The sequence below is a fragment of the Pelophylax lessonae genome (genome assembly GCF_965119305.1).
Source record: "Pelophylax lessonae genome assembly, chromosome: 9".
NCBI classification, from domain to species: Eukaryota; Metazoa; Chordata; class Amphibia; order Anura; family Ranidae; genus Pelophylax; species Pelophylax lessonae.
In genome coordinates, this window is record NC_138776.1 from 182,133,712 (window position 1) to 182,148,954 (window position 15,243).

The window sequence follows — 15,243 nt, forward strand, 5'->3', positions numbered from 1 at the left end:
CACTCCAGGGGGAGTGGGGGGGACAGTTACTCACCATACCAGGAACCAGGCAGGCACCACTCCAGACAGAACCCTTTGCAATCTAAATGGGGGGGGGCTGTTGGCAGGGAGGAACGATGCGACTCGGGCCAAGACCGGGTCATATGCGACCTCGTGAGGCGTTTACCTCGCAGGCCAGCCCCGTGCAGTGGGGCTATGCCGTGGCTGACCTAGCGTGGAGCTGAGATATGCGTGCGCTCGCTGGCCAAACTGGGGGGACTACTGGATGTAGATTATCCAGCTCGTCGCCCAGTCTGGCACTTGTAGATCTCACAGGAAAAAAACAGGAGAAAATTTTCTATCTAAAAAAAAAAAAAAATTGCCAGGACCAGAGATCCCAGCAAGGAACTAGGTCCTTACTCCTGACTAGGCAGACTATAGCAGAGAGAGGGAGTATACCCCCTGGGACTGCCTAGTGTCCTACTCCTGTAGGGGGCAGTATAACCCAATGGTTAAGAACATCAGGAGCTGTGTCCATCAATGAACAAAAGAAAAAAGTACATTTTTACACGTAGGAGCGAAGTGTCAGAATAGGCTTGGGAAGGAGGTGGTTAAGAAAACACTGGAAAAATATCTAAACCCTGACCAGGTATTAGTTTACTGCAATCAGATGACAAATATAAATTGTGATTGGCCACTATAGGTCACTGTCATTATTATATGGAGTATAGTTATATCTTGTAAATGTGAATCTAGCAGAATAGTTGTAACTTGCATGGCTTAGCTAAAATACAGATTTCTGAATTAGACTCTAGTATTTTTTGTGGCTGCGTTTAGAATCTAATACGAATGTGTGAAGAATGCATCTTGCATCATTCTGTATTTTCAAGCCGACCTCCAGCCCCAGATGTAAAAAAAATTGATTATTACAGTTAGGTAGTCTTTAAAAAATGGTCAATACACCAGGTATAAGGGACCCGAACTTGACTTGGTATCAGTCTCTTGTAATCTGCAGGGAGGGGAGCACTGAGAGGCAGTCAGGTTTATTGCATGGACACATGCTGAAAAGAGGGGAAGAGCTTACTGAGCAGAAAAATGAGCTCATCAGGCTGCTGCTGCTCCTTTACTTTCCAATCACAGACTAAGGGGCAGGGAGGTGACCTTGCTGTAGAGATTAATAGAATAAGCGAAAAATCCGGTTACTGGTTCTGCTGTTTGGCTTAGTTAATCTCAAGTTTGGATAGAATGAAGTTCACACACTTTTAAAGGTTAAAAAATGTCCCCTCAAATATATTTAACCTGTGCATTTAGTTCTTGGCTGGGAGTTCTGCTTGAGAAATAAAGCGACAGGATCCTAGCTGCAAGAAAAAAAATGTATTGGGTGGTGGGTATATTACGTACTGCACATATAACCTGACACACATATTACTATCCTCTGGTATTTAGTCCATGGATAGTAAAAAGTGACTAGGTACATCCTTAGCTAAAATGAATTGCACATAATGAGTCAGCTGAGGGCTGGTTTATCCAGTTCAGGCTTGGGTGGCTCCTTGTTTGACAGGCATCTCCCTGTGACGACACTAGGAGTTCTGGGAGAGCGCTCCGACCAGCCTATCCACCCTGAAGGGAACGCCTATAGCTATATGTAATTTCTGTACATTAGTTAAATGAATGGATTTACACCTAAACTTCACAACTCTGTGCATAGAAAGTTGAAGATTTTCTCATCAATCAAAATAGGCTTTAAAGACAGTAGACAGACATCTTACACCTAGTAGTAGGGAAACTAAAAAAGGGTTTTTAAACACCGTAAATGCCTCTAAAAGGAGCTTTCCAATTTAGAATAAAGTCTAGTAAGTAATTCCATGCCGATTATTGACCAACTAATAGCACCAGACAGCCTTACAAGCAGAGGAGCCGCATCCAAAGAGGCATCACAGACTGACTGGTCCGCCAGCTAAGCAACGGCAAGGGGAAGCTGCTCCCCCTTCAGGTCCCGACGTAAAAGCTTGGCCCACTCGGTCAGAGTTTGCGACACCAGGGCAATAGTAAAAGCCGGCCTAAGTGCCGAACCAGCCACAGTGTACATATGGAGGGCCACAGCCTTCGCTTTTCTGTCAGCCAGGTTCTTAAAGTTCGGGGACTCCTCAACTGGAATCATGGTTGCTTTGTTTGTTTAACCTAGAAACCAGAATCATCAGCTGAGGCCTGCGTGTGCTTGCTGGCCAGACTGGGGTGACCACTGGATTTTAAAAAATATCCAGCTTGTCGCCCAGTCCAGTAGTTGATTGTAAATTCTCACAGGAAAAATACATTAAAAAGGGAAAAAATGCCAGTACCAAAGATCCCCGCAAGGACCTTGCTCCTGACTAGGCAGAAAAAAACTAAGTGCCTAAAGCTGAGAGTGGGAGTATACTCCCTGGGACTGCCCATATTGTAGGGGTAGTCAAGCTTTTTTTTTGCCTAGTGTCCTATTCCTCTAGAGGGCAGTATAACCCAATGGTTAAGAAGATCAAGCGCTGTGTCTGCTAATGGACAATAGAGAAAATACATTTACACTTTTTTTTCTCTACTTTTTTCTTTATTAATAACAGGGTAATAAGCAACTTCAAGTTCCAGCTTTCACTGTCCGCTTTTTTGAATTGTATTTTCTCAGTGGCAGAGGCACCACAGACAGCCTTTCAAAGACACAGAAAATGAGGATAGAATATAAGTTCAGGAAGTTTTAATGAGCTGTGACATAACGTGTGCCTTCCAGTGTCAGTGCTAATGTGGCATCACTGATTTTCAGGATAATTTTTTCCTGAGTAACACTGACCCAATAAATAGTGCCATGTGTCAAAAATGTTTACTCTATAGGTAATCTGATGTAAGGATCAGCACTCTAGAGCAGTGTTTTTCAACCTTTTTTTCAGTCAAGGCACCCTTTAAAATTCTGCACAATCTCGAGGCACCCCATTCTAAACTAATAGTTTTACATAACGCAGCAACCACCACACATGGAGGATACCTAACGTTAGAGAAGATTATTCATCCAAAGCAAACACACCTTTGCACACTGGTACCGATTAGTATTCCAATGTTTCTCTTCTCCCTCAGTTTCTCTCCCTCACACAGCTAATATGACCCCAGAGCAGATGGAGAGAGGCAAACAAGGGTGCTGTGCAAGTGCCCAGCATCCTCCTTATCAACCGATGAGGTCATTGGTTCTTCAGGAAAAACTGGCAGCTGGAAGGTTGTAATGGTGCACAATGAAAACTTGTGGCTTTATGTAACTACTTGGCAGGCTTGATCTGCCCACTGGCTTGTATACAATTTTTTGGGCAATTTCTAGGCATTTTTCCAAGGCATCCTTGAAGACACCTGAAGGCACCCTGGTTGAAAAAGGCTCTTCTAGAGCATCTACAATGACTGACAGGACAATTAAAGGTCTGTAAAAATACTTCAAAATGTGGATGACTAAAAACTGCATGTCTTAAAGATACATGTACCCCTATACAATAGCTACCATTTTCCAAAAACCTTGTGTGCTGGGTCACCCAACATATCCTTTAGTATAGTATGTTTACATTTATTACCAAACCCCCTAAATGGGAGTACATGTTCAAACAACCACTAACGTTTTAATACAAAATTAAAAACAAAATTACTTAATGTAATTTTGATTCTTCTTAAACCCCAAACTGTGATAATGAATTTATTGTAGTAGAATTGGAGCCAGAGAATGCCAAAGGTACCACTGGTTACGAACCTTTGCTACCCCAAAATAAACAACAGAGGCAGGTAATATACTCTTTATCCAAAGAGTCGACATGCAGCTTTCCTCCATTCATATCTGCGAGGAATGGTTCACCACTGCAGTGCACACTCTGTCTGTTTATGGAATCCTATTTACTGCACTAGTGGAGTGTGTCAGGCAGCGGAAGATTGACCAATGGAGGCACAGCAAGAGAGGTGGAAAACAAGGTAACAAGGGAAAAGCAAGGAGTGATGTAAGCAGTGGAAGAAAAAGGGAGGGAGGACTACACAGAAAAAATGATGTAGAGAGGTAGGAGGAGTTGCAAGAGAAAGAAATAAAATAAAAAAGGATAGGGCAAAAATGATGGAATCCCTTGGTAAGGCTGATTTAAAAGAAATACCTCCTCCTCTGGGCCAACTTGTTTACCTATTTCACTTAGCAAATTTTGGCAGAGGAGCTTACAGTCTGCAACGGAGACCTGCTGGGCATAGCGCTTTTGCAAAACACAGAATCTGTAAGCCCCTCGGTGACAGGAGGCGATAGTGACCCAGAGAGAAATGCCAGCTCTCCCAGCTCGACATAACCATGGCAACCATTCTCCGCACTCGACGTGTAGGCTAACCGGAAAATAAAAGAGAATACACAGGAATCCATTTCTAAACACGCACACGGGCTGGATGATATACAATCTGTACTTAACCCTGCTGTCTCCAGGAGTACACACAACAAAATATATTGGATTGGCTGTTCTTAGCCAAGCGTACTACTGCAGCTCATCATTTGACCCGTAATGTCCACTTACAAGGTAGCAGGTGCAATCTCTGCACATCATACCAGAGCACATCATGAGAGGAGAATCACACAAATATAAATGATTCTTTGGGGAGAAGGGGTAAAATGGTCACCAAGTTCTCCGGTGTTAGATCTCATTCATATAACCAGATACACTAAATGCATCATACACTATATGCAAAAGGATAAATGCATAATGATCCCTGAAATGAATAATAAAAAAATACATGCATTTTACCATACATAGCAAGCATTCACTTAGGTGAATGAAAATGATGCACGTGCCTGAAGCTGAGGAAGGTAAAGCTGGGTACAATATGGTTTCTGAACTACACTGACTGATCCAAGTCCTATAGAAGTGCATCTAGACCCACCTGGTTCCAAGGAGGTAAGCACAAGGTGCAGCCTTCTCCAGGAGGGCCCTCCACCAGTAGGAAAGGTCTGCAGCAAACACAAATCCTGCTGAACACCCAGGGAGACAGCCCATGGTTACATCCCCACTGCTCTCCAGTGTGACCTAGTTAGCACGGAATTCCTGTGGGTGTTGCTAAATCCTCCAGGTAACTCAGCTGTGTTTTTCACTTTAGTTTGTAAACACTTTTTTTTCCCCCCATAGAGAACCATGGGAATTGTGCAGTCAGGGGAAAAGCTTAGGCAGACAATCAATGCTTTATATTCGCCATGCAAACTATGGGGATAGGCACATATTAAATTACCTGAACATGTGTTACCCTGACTCTGCAAGTAAGCATGGACACGTGTGTGTGTGTAGCAGTAATCTACATGCTAAATTTTGATGAGCAGGGATGCAATTACTTATATAAGGGATATGATTATAGGGATAATTTTGCCAGGGATGTCATAATTATTGTGAGTCTGCTCTAGGGATTTCTTGTGTGTAAAGGTAGACACCACTGCACATAAAGACCGGGAGAATTCCATTCATGCGGAATAGTGTGCCTGCTGGGCACCTCATTTCAGGAAATTAGTATATAGAGTACTTTAGCGTGTATACCTCATAGCGATTTTTATTTCATAATATTACAGGCTTAACTCTTCCATATTTTTTGTTATTTCATTAAACACAGACAATATTAAACAAATCACTCAAGGGAGTAGCACTGTAACCTACAGATGTTAAAGAACAACCTTTACGTTGCAGTCACACTCGAGCGTTTTGTAGCTCGACACTCGAAGACGCTCAACAAGGAAAATCCTATTCATGTCAATGACCCCCTGTTCATGCTCAGATGTGAATGGGGCCGTTGAAATGAATGAGATTATGCTTGTTGAGTGTCTTCAAGCCTCGAGCTACAAAACGCTCAGGTGTGAATGCAGTCCTAATGAAACCGGTTGTAAACATTAGATTTTCTTTTTCAAAATAACAAACATGCCTATACTTACCTGCTCTGTGCAATGGTTTTGCACAGAGCAGCCCCAATCCTCTTCTTCTGGGGTCCCCTGCCGGCACCCTAGGCCTCTCCTCTTCATCGGTTGCCCCCACAAAAAAGCCACCCCCACTCCCATGTCACAGCTTCTGATTGACAGCAGCGGTAGCCAATGGCTCCCGCTGATATCAATCTGTCCAATGAGGATAGCAACAGCGGCTGCAGCCGATGCTCTCGTGCACATTGCTGGATCATATTGGGCTCAGATAAGAAAAATGGGGGTGGGGGTGGGGGGGGTGTCATCTGTAGCACAGAAGGTTTTTCATCTTAATACATAGAATGCATTAAGGTGAAAAACCTTAAGGGTCCTTTCACACGAGCGATCCGATCAGATCCGCCTGTCATTTTTTTTAGGCGGATCTGATCGAATGCTCCATGCATCCCTATGGGGCAGCGGATGTCAGCTGAGACATGTCCGCTGACACCCGCTGCCATCCGCATCCGATCCTGTCCGTGAAATCCGGATGGATGGAAACCCTATTTTCCATCCGTCCAGGGGATCGGATCGGATGAGAGCGGACAGGCATGGGGCTCTGACACCTCCCTCTACGCACATAGAGCAGAGAGGGAGCTGTCACCTGCCTGCTCAGCGAATCTGTGTATCGATCCCCCCCCACTGAGCAGCACGGATCCGCCTACGGAGGCGGACCGTGTGAAAGAAGCCTAAGGCTTTACAACCACTCAAAGTTATCCTAAGTGCAGCCAACTTGGGATACTACTTCCCTTTCGCTCCCGATAAAGCAATATTTTGACGACAAGATCCTAAACTAGTTTTAAACCAAACTGCCCATGCAAACTGCAGCCCTATTCATTCCTTTGGGTGAGCCATGATCATGGTGGCCTTCAGTGATCTCTTAGGAGTATGGCCTACTCATAACAAACTACGTGCCCAGTATGAAGAGGAGCTGATCGGGACCAGGTCACAGGAAAGATTGCTGGATCAGGGAGGATGGTAAACAATAACCCAAGTGGCCTGCACTCAGGGCTGTGAGGGTTTGTATTAAAGGATAGCTTTACTGAAGTTCACAAGAACTGACTCAAAGATCTGCTAGGTCACATGATAACTTTGTAAGTTGTAAAATCTCTGAGTGATAAAGTGCAGTTGTGAAGGTTAGAACCAAGAATACACTTCTATACACAAAAAATACCATCAAGCAAAGAGGGACAAGGCAAAGCCATAGGCAGCCTGGCTATCTGAGGAGAGCTTTGTGTAGACCTACCAGTCCTTCAAAGTGCCAGCTGAAGTGTAATGGACGTTATTAGATGTCACTTAGCAGTCTCTACTACAGACATGGCAGTATGACGGACACAGAATTTAGGAAGATTATTATATGGTCTTGGATCTCCTTGCAATCTTCCAGACTGTGTTTGCAGGAAGGTGAATACGTCCTTCTCAATGTGCTGTTAATATGACCACCATCAATATCAATGCACTGAAGGAAAATGACTATAGTAAAGCTCCCATACATATCCTGCTTTATAAGAGTAAACCAAGCACATTGTTATTAAACAGTGCCACCCAGTGGCCGAACGTGCATTACCTTTTTGGCCTCATTCTATAGTTTTTATACCAATCTTCTATTATCTTTAATAATTATATTACATCTACACACATCAGGAACACATAATTATTACTATTCCAGGGTCACAAGCACTAAGCATTGTCAATTCCCAGATGACCTCTCTGGAAGAGTGCACCTACCTAACAGTATAGTAAACCGTTCCTTTATTTAGCTGATTATGCAATGCCCATAAGGCAATCATAATATGAACAGAATTCATAGCAACCAAGATTTTTCCTTTTATCACAGCTGACAGAACTGTTAAAACAATAATTGCTTATTGATTGCTATTGGGTACTGCTCTACATATATTGGCCCTTGACCTTATTAAAAAGCCTGGTGTTATCCTAGAAGCTCATTATTTAAATAAGTCCATTGTATTTCCAAACATCTTTACTGGCATTGTATTTTACATATTAGTGCCAGAGGGACACATTAAGTGGTGTTCTGCAATCAGAAACGGGATAAAAAGCATAAGAGATAGACCAGGGACCACGGCTTTAAGAGCTTCTGCTTGTAAAAGTTTACCTGATGTAATAATAGGAAGTAGATCGTTAATAAGCGTGGATTACATAGATTTCTCTGATGAGTCTGTGAGGCACCAAAAGCAATTTTTAATTAACACGTAAGAAGAAATTAGTGCGCAGCTTAAATTTTCCAGTTCGTCAGTTTCTGCTAACTACAAATAGCCGATATATAAATACCCTGGCATGCTGGGCTAGCACCCTCCTCCAAGACTCTAATCTGGGGGATATTTTTAACCTACTTGGAAATATCTCAGCCTACATTTATCTGTATGTCATAGCATGTGGTTTAGGGAAAGACAAATTACACTGCAGGGGTCAAGTTATCAGATATTGAACTGAAAATTTATTTTCTAAGGCTCTGTACTGGATTTCTACTGATCATCTGATTTCAGCTGCCTTAAAATGTATAAATACTACAGAATGATTTGCTGTAAGTAGCCAATGCACTTACGTTTTGGGAACACAAATGTCAACCATACCTCAAGCCCCCGATTTAGTGAAGGGTGAAAAAAAGTAACCATGCTACTAATATATACAGAGGAGTATAGCAAAGAAAGGCTAGGGCTACACTGGCGATTAAATCTTTGATACTTGTCAGTAAAAGAGATGAGCTCAGGCGTGTTTGGATACTATTCTGAACCTGCCTAAGCTATTCCACACAGAAGGTGTCACTGTGAACTGCCAATTATATGTGGCTGAGACATACCCCGCCCCGCCTAGGTGTGCTGAAATCTGTGTTCTGCTAACATGATGATGGGCCACAAGTAGTTAAATCGCTTAGTAAAAAGGTAATTTATTGTAGCCATAGGCTAACGCTGTTCACTGTGAACATTCAAGGAGAAAAAAAAAAATGAAAAGGCTTCCCTTTATCTCACCCCAACTGAACTTTCAGTTTTACATCAGCTAAATAAATACCAGGTTCATTATAACAAAAGGTGTCTTACGCCCCTTTAGCGGATCTACCTGCTCAGGGAGGGGATCTGCCTGCTGATCCCTGCTGAGTAGGCGGATGACAGGTCTGTGTCTGCTCCGCTTATACATGGGAGACATGGCCCACTGTTCTCTATAGGGTGGTTGGTTGGAAACGGACCGCCTGTGTTTCCATTCAACAGTCATCCCATCTGTCTGTCTGTTTTTGGCAGCCCGGATTGAATAAGATGCAGGCAGGTGTACACAGACACGTCTGTTTAAATCCCACTCCCCATAGAGAACAATGGGTGGTCCGATTGGGTCCGTCTGAAAAATAGACAGGTGGACCCGATTGGTCCACCAGTGTAAAAGGGGCCTAAAAGTTCCCTTTGTAAAGCTGCCAACACCCTGAGTAGAAAATTCTATCCCGTGTCAACAGCTACACAATGGGACACTCTTGGTGTGTAAACAGTGGCCTCTCTCCCCCCCCCCCCCCAGTTGATTGGAGAGCTCTGAATCTTACATAGGTGGTGTATGAGACCTCTGAAGAGAGATTACTGCTTACCAAGACAGAGTGTGTACAGCATGCTGACAGGCTTTTCTATTCAGGCTGTGGCTGCTTTAGGCCCCTTTCACACAGGCGGACCGTTCAGATCCGCCTGTCTGTTTTTTTGGCGGATCTGAATGGATGCCCCATGCATCTCTATGGGGCATCGGATGTCAGCAGAGACATGTCCGCTGACATCCGATCCGTCAAATCTGGACGGATGGAAACCCCATTTTCCATCCGTCCAGCGGATCAGATTAGATGGGATCGGATGAGAACGGACAGACGGGAATCTCATCCGATATATGGGGGAATCTCATCCGATTCCCCCATATAGAACAGAGGGGACCTGACAGCTCTGTCTCCGCACACAGCACGGAGACAGAGCTGCCATCGGCCTGCTCAGCTGAGGTACGGCGGATCGATCCCCCCCGCTGAGAAAAACGGAGTCCGCCGATGGACTCTACAGTGTGAAAGGGGCCTTAGAAAGTAAAACCTAAAGACATGAACACCATTTGTTTTGATTGTGTAATTGGGCTGTAATTATATAAGGGGCCCAGGTTCACTTCACTTCATCGTTTAGTAAATGAGGGTCAGAGTGTATGACAGTTCTCCAAGGTTGGACAAAAACAGGGTGACATCAGAATCTATTACATGCCTTGCAATAACTGGATAAGGCAAAAGCAGCCTTGAGAACAATAACGGGCACATCTGAGAATCAAAAGTCATGGCACTTAGGAAATACTTGCAGAGAAGAGATTGGTCCGGTTCATCACATGTGCTCCAGCACTAAATGTCTCTAAAAAAAATGCTACAAGTTTAGTACTTTAGTAGAAGACAGCTCTTCTCATCCCTGATCAAGGACAACCAGTCTAAAGTTAAGTATGCTTAGAACAGTAGTAATCCATTTTATTTACAAAAGGTATCCTCCTAAACCTATATATACAGTATAAATAATATAGCGCAGTTTCTGGTACAGAAATTGGAGATGCATTCGTATATCTCATAAACTTTTTGTGCATTCTTTACTTGACAAGAGAGACTATACCCCTCTGTGGGAAAATTCAAGTAGAGGCACCCTACTAGCAGGGCAAGCGCTAACGCTAGGCGAAATAGGCAGCCGCCTACTGTGGTTTGCCTACTCTCCGCAGCCTTTCCAAAACTCTGCTAGCTTCCCCACACAGTCTGCTGTATGGCTGCATCCTGCTGCTCGCTGCTGTTGTGCACACCTTTGCGACTTGTATTCTTTCCCTTCCTTCTCCTCTGACTCCATGTAAGGAGGGTGCCAGGTCTCCCAGGTGTTGGGAACCTTCTGATAGCGCCCCCTCTCAGGCAGAACAGCGATGGGGACTGGGGAAAATGTTGCAGGTGAAGCGTCAGGAGCCACAGATCCTTCTGGCTTCTCTGCCGCAGAAGTATGTTTAGGGGCATCCCACAAAGCCCCAGGCCACTCCCCGAGCCCCCCACAAGGGCTTGAAGGCTCACACACCACCACCGACTGGAAGTTCCTTGGCAGGCAGGGCAGATGGCTGTACCTCCGATGGTCCTAAAGAACCACCTCCCTCTTCTGGGTGTGCTGCTGTAGATGGTGGTGCCTCAATTGCCTCCCCGAATGGTAGCTCTGATGCGGGCTCTCGACCGAACATGACCCCCGCTGGCACTGGGGGAGCGCTCAACCTCATGGTCCTTGGGGGAGCCCTGGTGGGTGCTATACTCCTCCGTCTCCACAAGGTCTGGATAGCCAGGTGTTTCTCTGAAGATGACATGGCCACAGTGGTGACCTTAACAGCAATGGTCCATAAAGTATTGTGTCTTGGCATTGTATCAGGTAGTTACACGGAGCCTCCTTGACTGGGGGCACCTCAAAAGGAAGGCCTGGAACTCCCCACAATAGGCCCTGAAAGTAAGAGCCGATGTCAGGGCTCCACACTAAGGACATACAAAGACCAAAGGTTTCTGTGATCCCAGTGTGGCACACAGCCAGACCCCTTCTGGGCATGACTAAAAATCCAGGATCAAGAAAAACATCACAGATATTCGGTGATATAAAGCGGGACTGTGTCACCCGAGCTACAGTCTGTTTTAATATTTTCTATGGTTTTTAAAAATGTTGTAAGTTTTATTTATTTTTTAGAAGGGGGGTTGCAATTGCCTAGGGCGCAAAATAGTCTAGCACCAGCCCTGCCTATTTGTGACTAGTACTATGTTTGCTTCCAGATTTATAGTGTATTCAAGTGACAAGAAGCCGTGCCATCGCAGTCCTAGGTCTTGGGGGAGAAACCCATCAAGCCAGTTTAGGACTCCCTGATAGAGATTTAGGATTTTTAATGTAATGTACTAGTAATCATAACATATAACAAAGATACTGTTTGATTTTTTTAATTGAAACATTTTAGCTTAACAGTCATTTAAAAAACACACACACACTTTTTTAGGCTTTTTCACATGGGTTTTCCAATCAGGTCTGCCTGTCCGTTATTCACTCCATGTAAAAGAGTCCTAAATCATAAAAAGGACATATCAGAAAGATAATGCAATCTACGCTATAAAACCTTCATGTGATATTTTCTGAAGCGTGTACATATACAGATAGCATGTCTAATATCTTTTTGCAGTGCATAACCAGCTATATTTACAAACTGTAAGGCTGAGCAAACAGCCATTTAGTAGAGTTTAGTGTAGACATTACACTTTGTGTAAACAAGTAAAAGGTCATACTGATCTGTGCACTTGCTAAGTGAGTGAAAAATAATGGTACTGTCAATATGAGTGTCTAACAGGATGTCAAAACTCTAAAGATGGAGGTTCAGGGGGGCATTTGGACTGGAGTTAAACATCCAATGCTACAGTTGAACCTGTGCCACTTTTCCAATAACAGAAGAAAACACAAGAAGCATATGTGATCATGAAATTCCTAAGTAATTTGACAAGGTGGTCACATGACTACACTGCACCAGCCCACTATCTACATTTTGGGAAAGTAAATGGAGGCATTGGCTATGATGGTTCATCAGGTGTACTTTTATGCACTACAAACACTATCTCTATGTTTCTAACAACTGCAGGTTATGAGAATGAACCCAAAAGTAGCATCCATGTTGGCTTAATAGCTTTATTTTATGTGAGGATAGCCATTTTTCTTTCTGAAGTTTTGTAATACGAGTTGTTTATATGGGTCAATGGCAACAACATAGGCACTTTTCTGGTTAAGCACTGCAAATATGTATTGAAGAAGCCCATAATCTTTTTCATGGTTTTCAATTTTGAAACCAAAAATCCATGTTAGCATTTGCCCATTTTGAGACCTTTCCTTAGAATACAGATTTTTCTTTTTCTTTTTTCATCTGTCCATTGTTTATCTTGTTTTGTGAATAATGTGTGCATGCCATACGCACCATAGACACTTTTGTGGGAATTTTACCTAATACGTCATGCTACATTGGCTAGGCATGGAAAGCCAAGACTGATGACCATATGAATTAATCCCAGATCCATAAGAAATGAACAAAGCAGGTCAGTACTTAAATGCTAACAACCTAAACCACATGGGACCCCCTCGCTATTGTACACGAGAACTGGATGCAAGCTAAACCTATCAACAGGTTACGATTTGTGGGGCAACCTAGTGGCAAAGTGTTTAGCACTCACAGCATTGAGGTCTCGAGACCTGTTCTATGAGGTTCCGGTTTTCGTGCAGTTTCTATTCAGCTGTTCAGATGCGATTCAGGTACGAATTTGACACTGAGATCGCACCTGAACCAGCCTGAAAAACACAGGACCCTTTCTGAATTTGTACTGCAACTGGCCCACGTGTGTGATCTGGCTCCACTGAAAGCCGGTCTGGTTCACATGTTATGTGAATCGGATGCGATTTAAAACAAATCCGATTCGCATATATGTGAACCAAGCCCTAAAGACAATGAGGTTGATTTTCTTAAGGCAAATAGACCTTGTACTCATTTTCTCCAGAGCTTAATGAATTTGGTGAAAGGTCTAATTTAGGAATCAGGTGCAAGTGGAAAAGAAAAACTGCATTTTTGCTTGCACATGATTGGATAATAAAAATCAGCAGAGCTGCCCCACATTCACAAGATCTGGGGAAAATGAGTGCAACTGCACTTGCAAAGTGGAGTATATTTTCTTTAAGTAAATAAACCCCAATATCTACGTAGAGTTTATATGCTCTATTCATGTTTGCTTATGTTTCCCCTGAGTGCTCCAATATCCCCCCTAATCTGAAAACATACTGGTAACTTTAATAGTAGAAAGAGTCCACGCAACTGCAGCTACACTACATGTGATCCACCTAGATGAAATCACTGCCACTAAATTCCACCTAGTGGCCAATAAAGAATATTCCCCAAATGGATCTCACTGCCAGCTGATACTAGGCAACACTTATCACCTTGAACCGAGGAAGTGGTAATCTAAAGGCACTAAATGCGCTTTTTTTTGCCAATATAAAGTAATTGGATGTTTTACTAAATGAGACGATTGTGCTTATCCTTTAAAAAACCTTATCGGGCGCCTCTGCCAATCCAACTACCTACGGGCCCTTTTTGTCCTGACTCTTTTTACTATTTCGTTCACCTACCTGAGAACCCCCTTAGAGCACCCTGGATAGAAACTCACGAGGCACAGAGAGTGAACATACTGACCCTGTGTGGACCACCCACATTTGGACCTGCAGTCCATTTTGACCTTTTTCCTTTTATTGCAGCATTCTGGTTTTTAAATTAATCTACTACACTATAAGGGTTCTCCCGCCTCCCTCTCTCCTTTTTCGGTGCAAAATCGGAGCTTTACCAGAAACCCCTGGCCAGCACGATCTACCACCACACCGCAGATCTTATTCTGGTAACTTAACTGGCTTTCACCCAAATTGGCTGTTCTGGGATGATCCAGGTGTATGACTGTCAGGGACATTAGACTGTAATCTTTTTTTTGGGGCAGTCATTGACCAGAATGTTTCACCAGTGCTATTAAAAAAAAAAAAAAAAAAAAAAAAAAAAAAAGGTAAAATAAATAAAAAAAGGGTCTGTCTACCGTGCAGGATTCAACAACACACAGCACAAGGAAATTGTATATCAGTATATGCTATTTACTCTGGCTGCATTCACTTTGACTAGCCTTGCAAATGAACTGCAGGTGTATGAGCAAACTCCTGAATCCATTAACACACATTTGAGATGTGTACATATTTTACAGCACTGTGTGGAGTGTGGGCAGAGGGCACAGAAAGCAGCACAAGCCTTTAAAAAGGATTTTAAGTTTAGTATTAAAATAACTTAAAAAATAGTAAGAGCACCACTCAGGTATATCACACTGGCTGGAGGTCCGACAGCTCTTTCTGCAGAGTTTACTATGCACAGACGCTACATCTCAGGAGCAGCGATTTCACTCTGATTTCAGGTCATAGCATAGCACACCTCACACTTCTGTGTTTGTCAAGGAAAATGTCTTGCGGTTAGTAACATAGGTACAACCTTTCCTTGAATCAACAGACTAGAAAGGCCTTGCTGAGTAGGGCAGACTTTCACTGCCAACAGAACACATTTCCGTGCTATGTATTCGTTGTGCAACACAATTTGTTCCACCAATACTCATTGTAAAGAATGAGTAGCAGACACTGGCACTCGGTACCCTGGACCCTCACAACTGTGTATCGATGCCTACCTCACCTCTACACGTGATGCGAATCATATGGTATGACTAAGGTCCAGTTCATACCTGAGCGATC

General features: G+C 43.4%; 1 protein-coding gene across 8 annotated transcripts in view; it reads right to left on the bottom strand.

Moving 5' to 3' along the window:
- ZMIZ1 (zinc finger MIZ-type containing 1) overlaps positions 1–15,243 on the bottom strand; it is a 223,939-nt gene that overhangs the window by 105,489 nt on the left and 103,207 nt on the right. The window contains exon 1 of one of the 8 annotated variants that reach the window (XM_082267642.1): positions 4,885–5,016. The exons of the other annotated variants lie outside the window; for them this stretch is intronic. The gene's annotated coding sequence lies outside the window, so the exon portion shown is untranslated. Of the gene's footprint in view, positions 1–4,884; positions 5,017–15,243 lie in introns of those variants that run through there. 8 annotated transcript variants of the gene reach the window in all.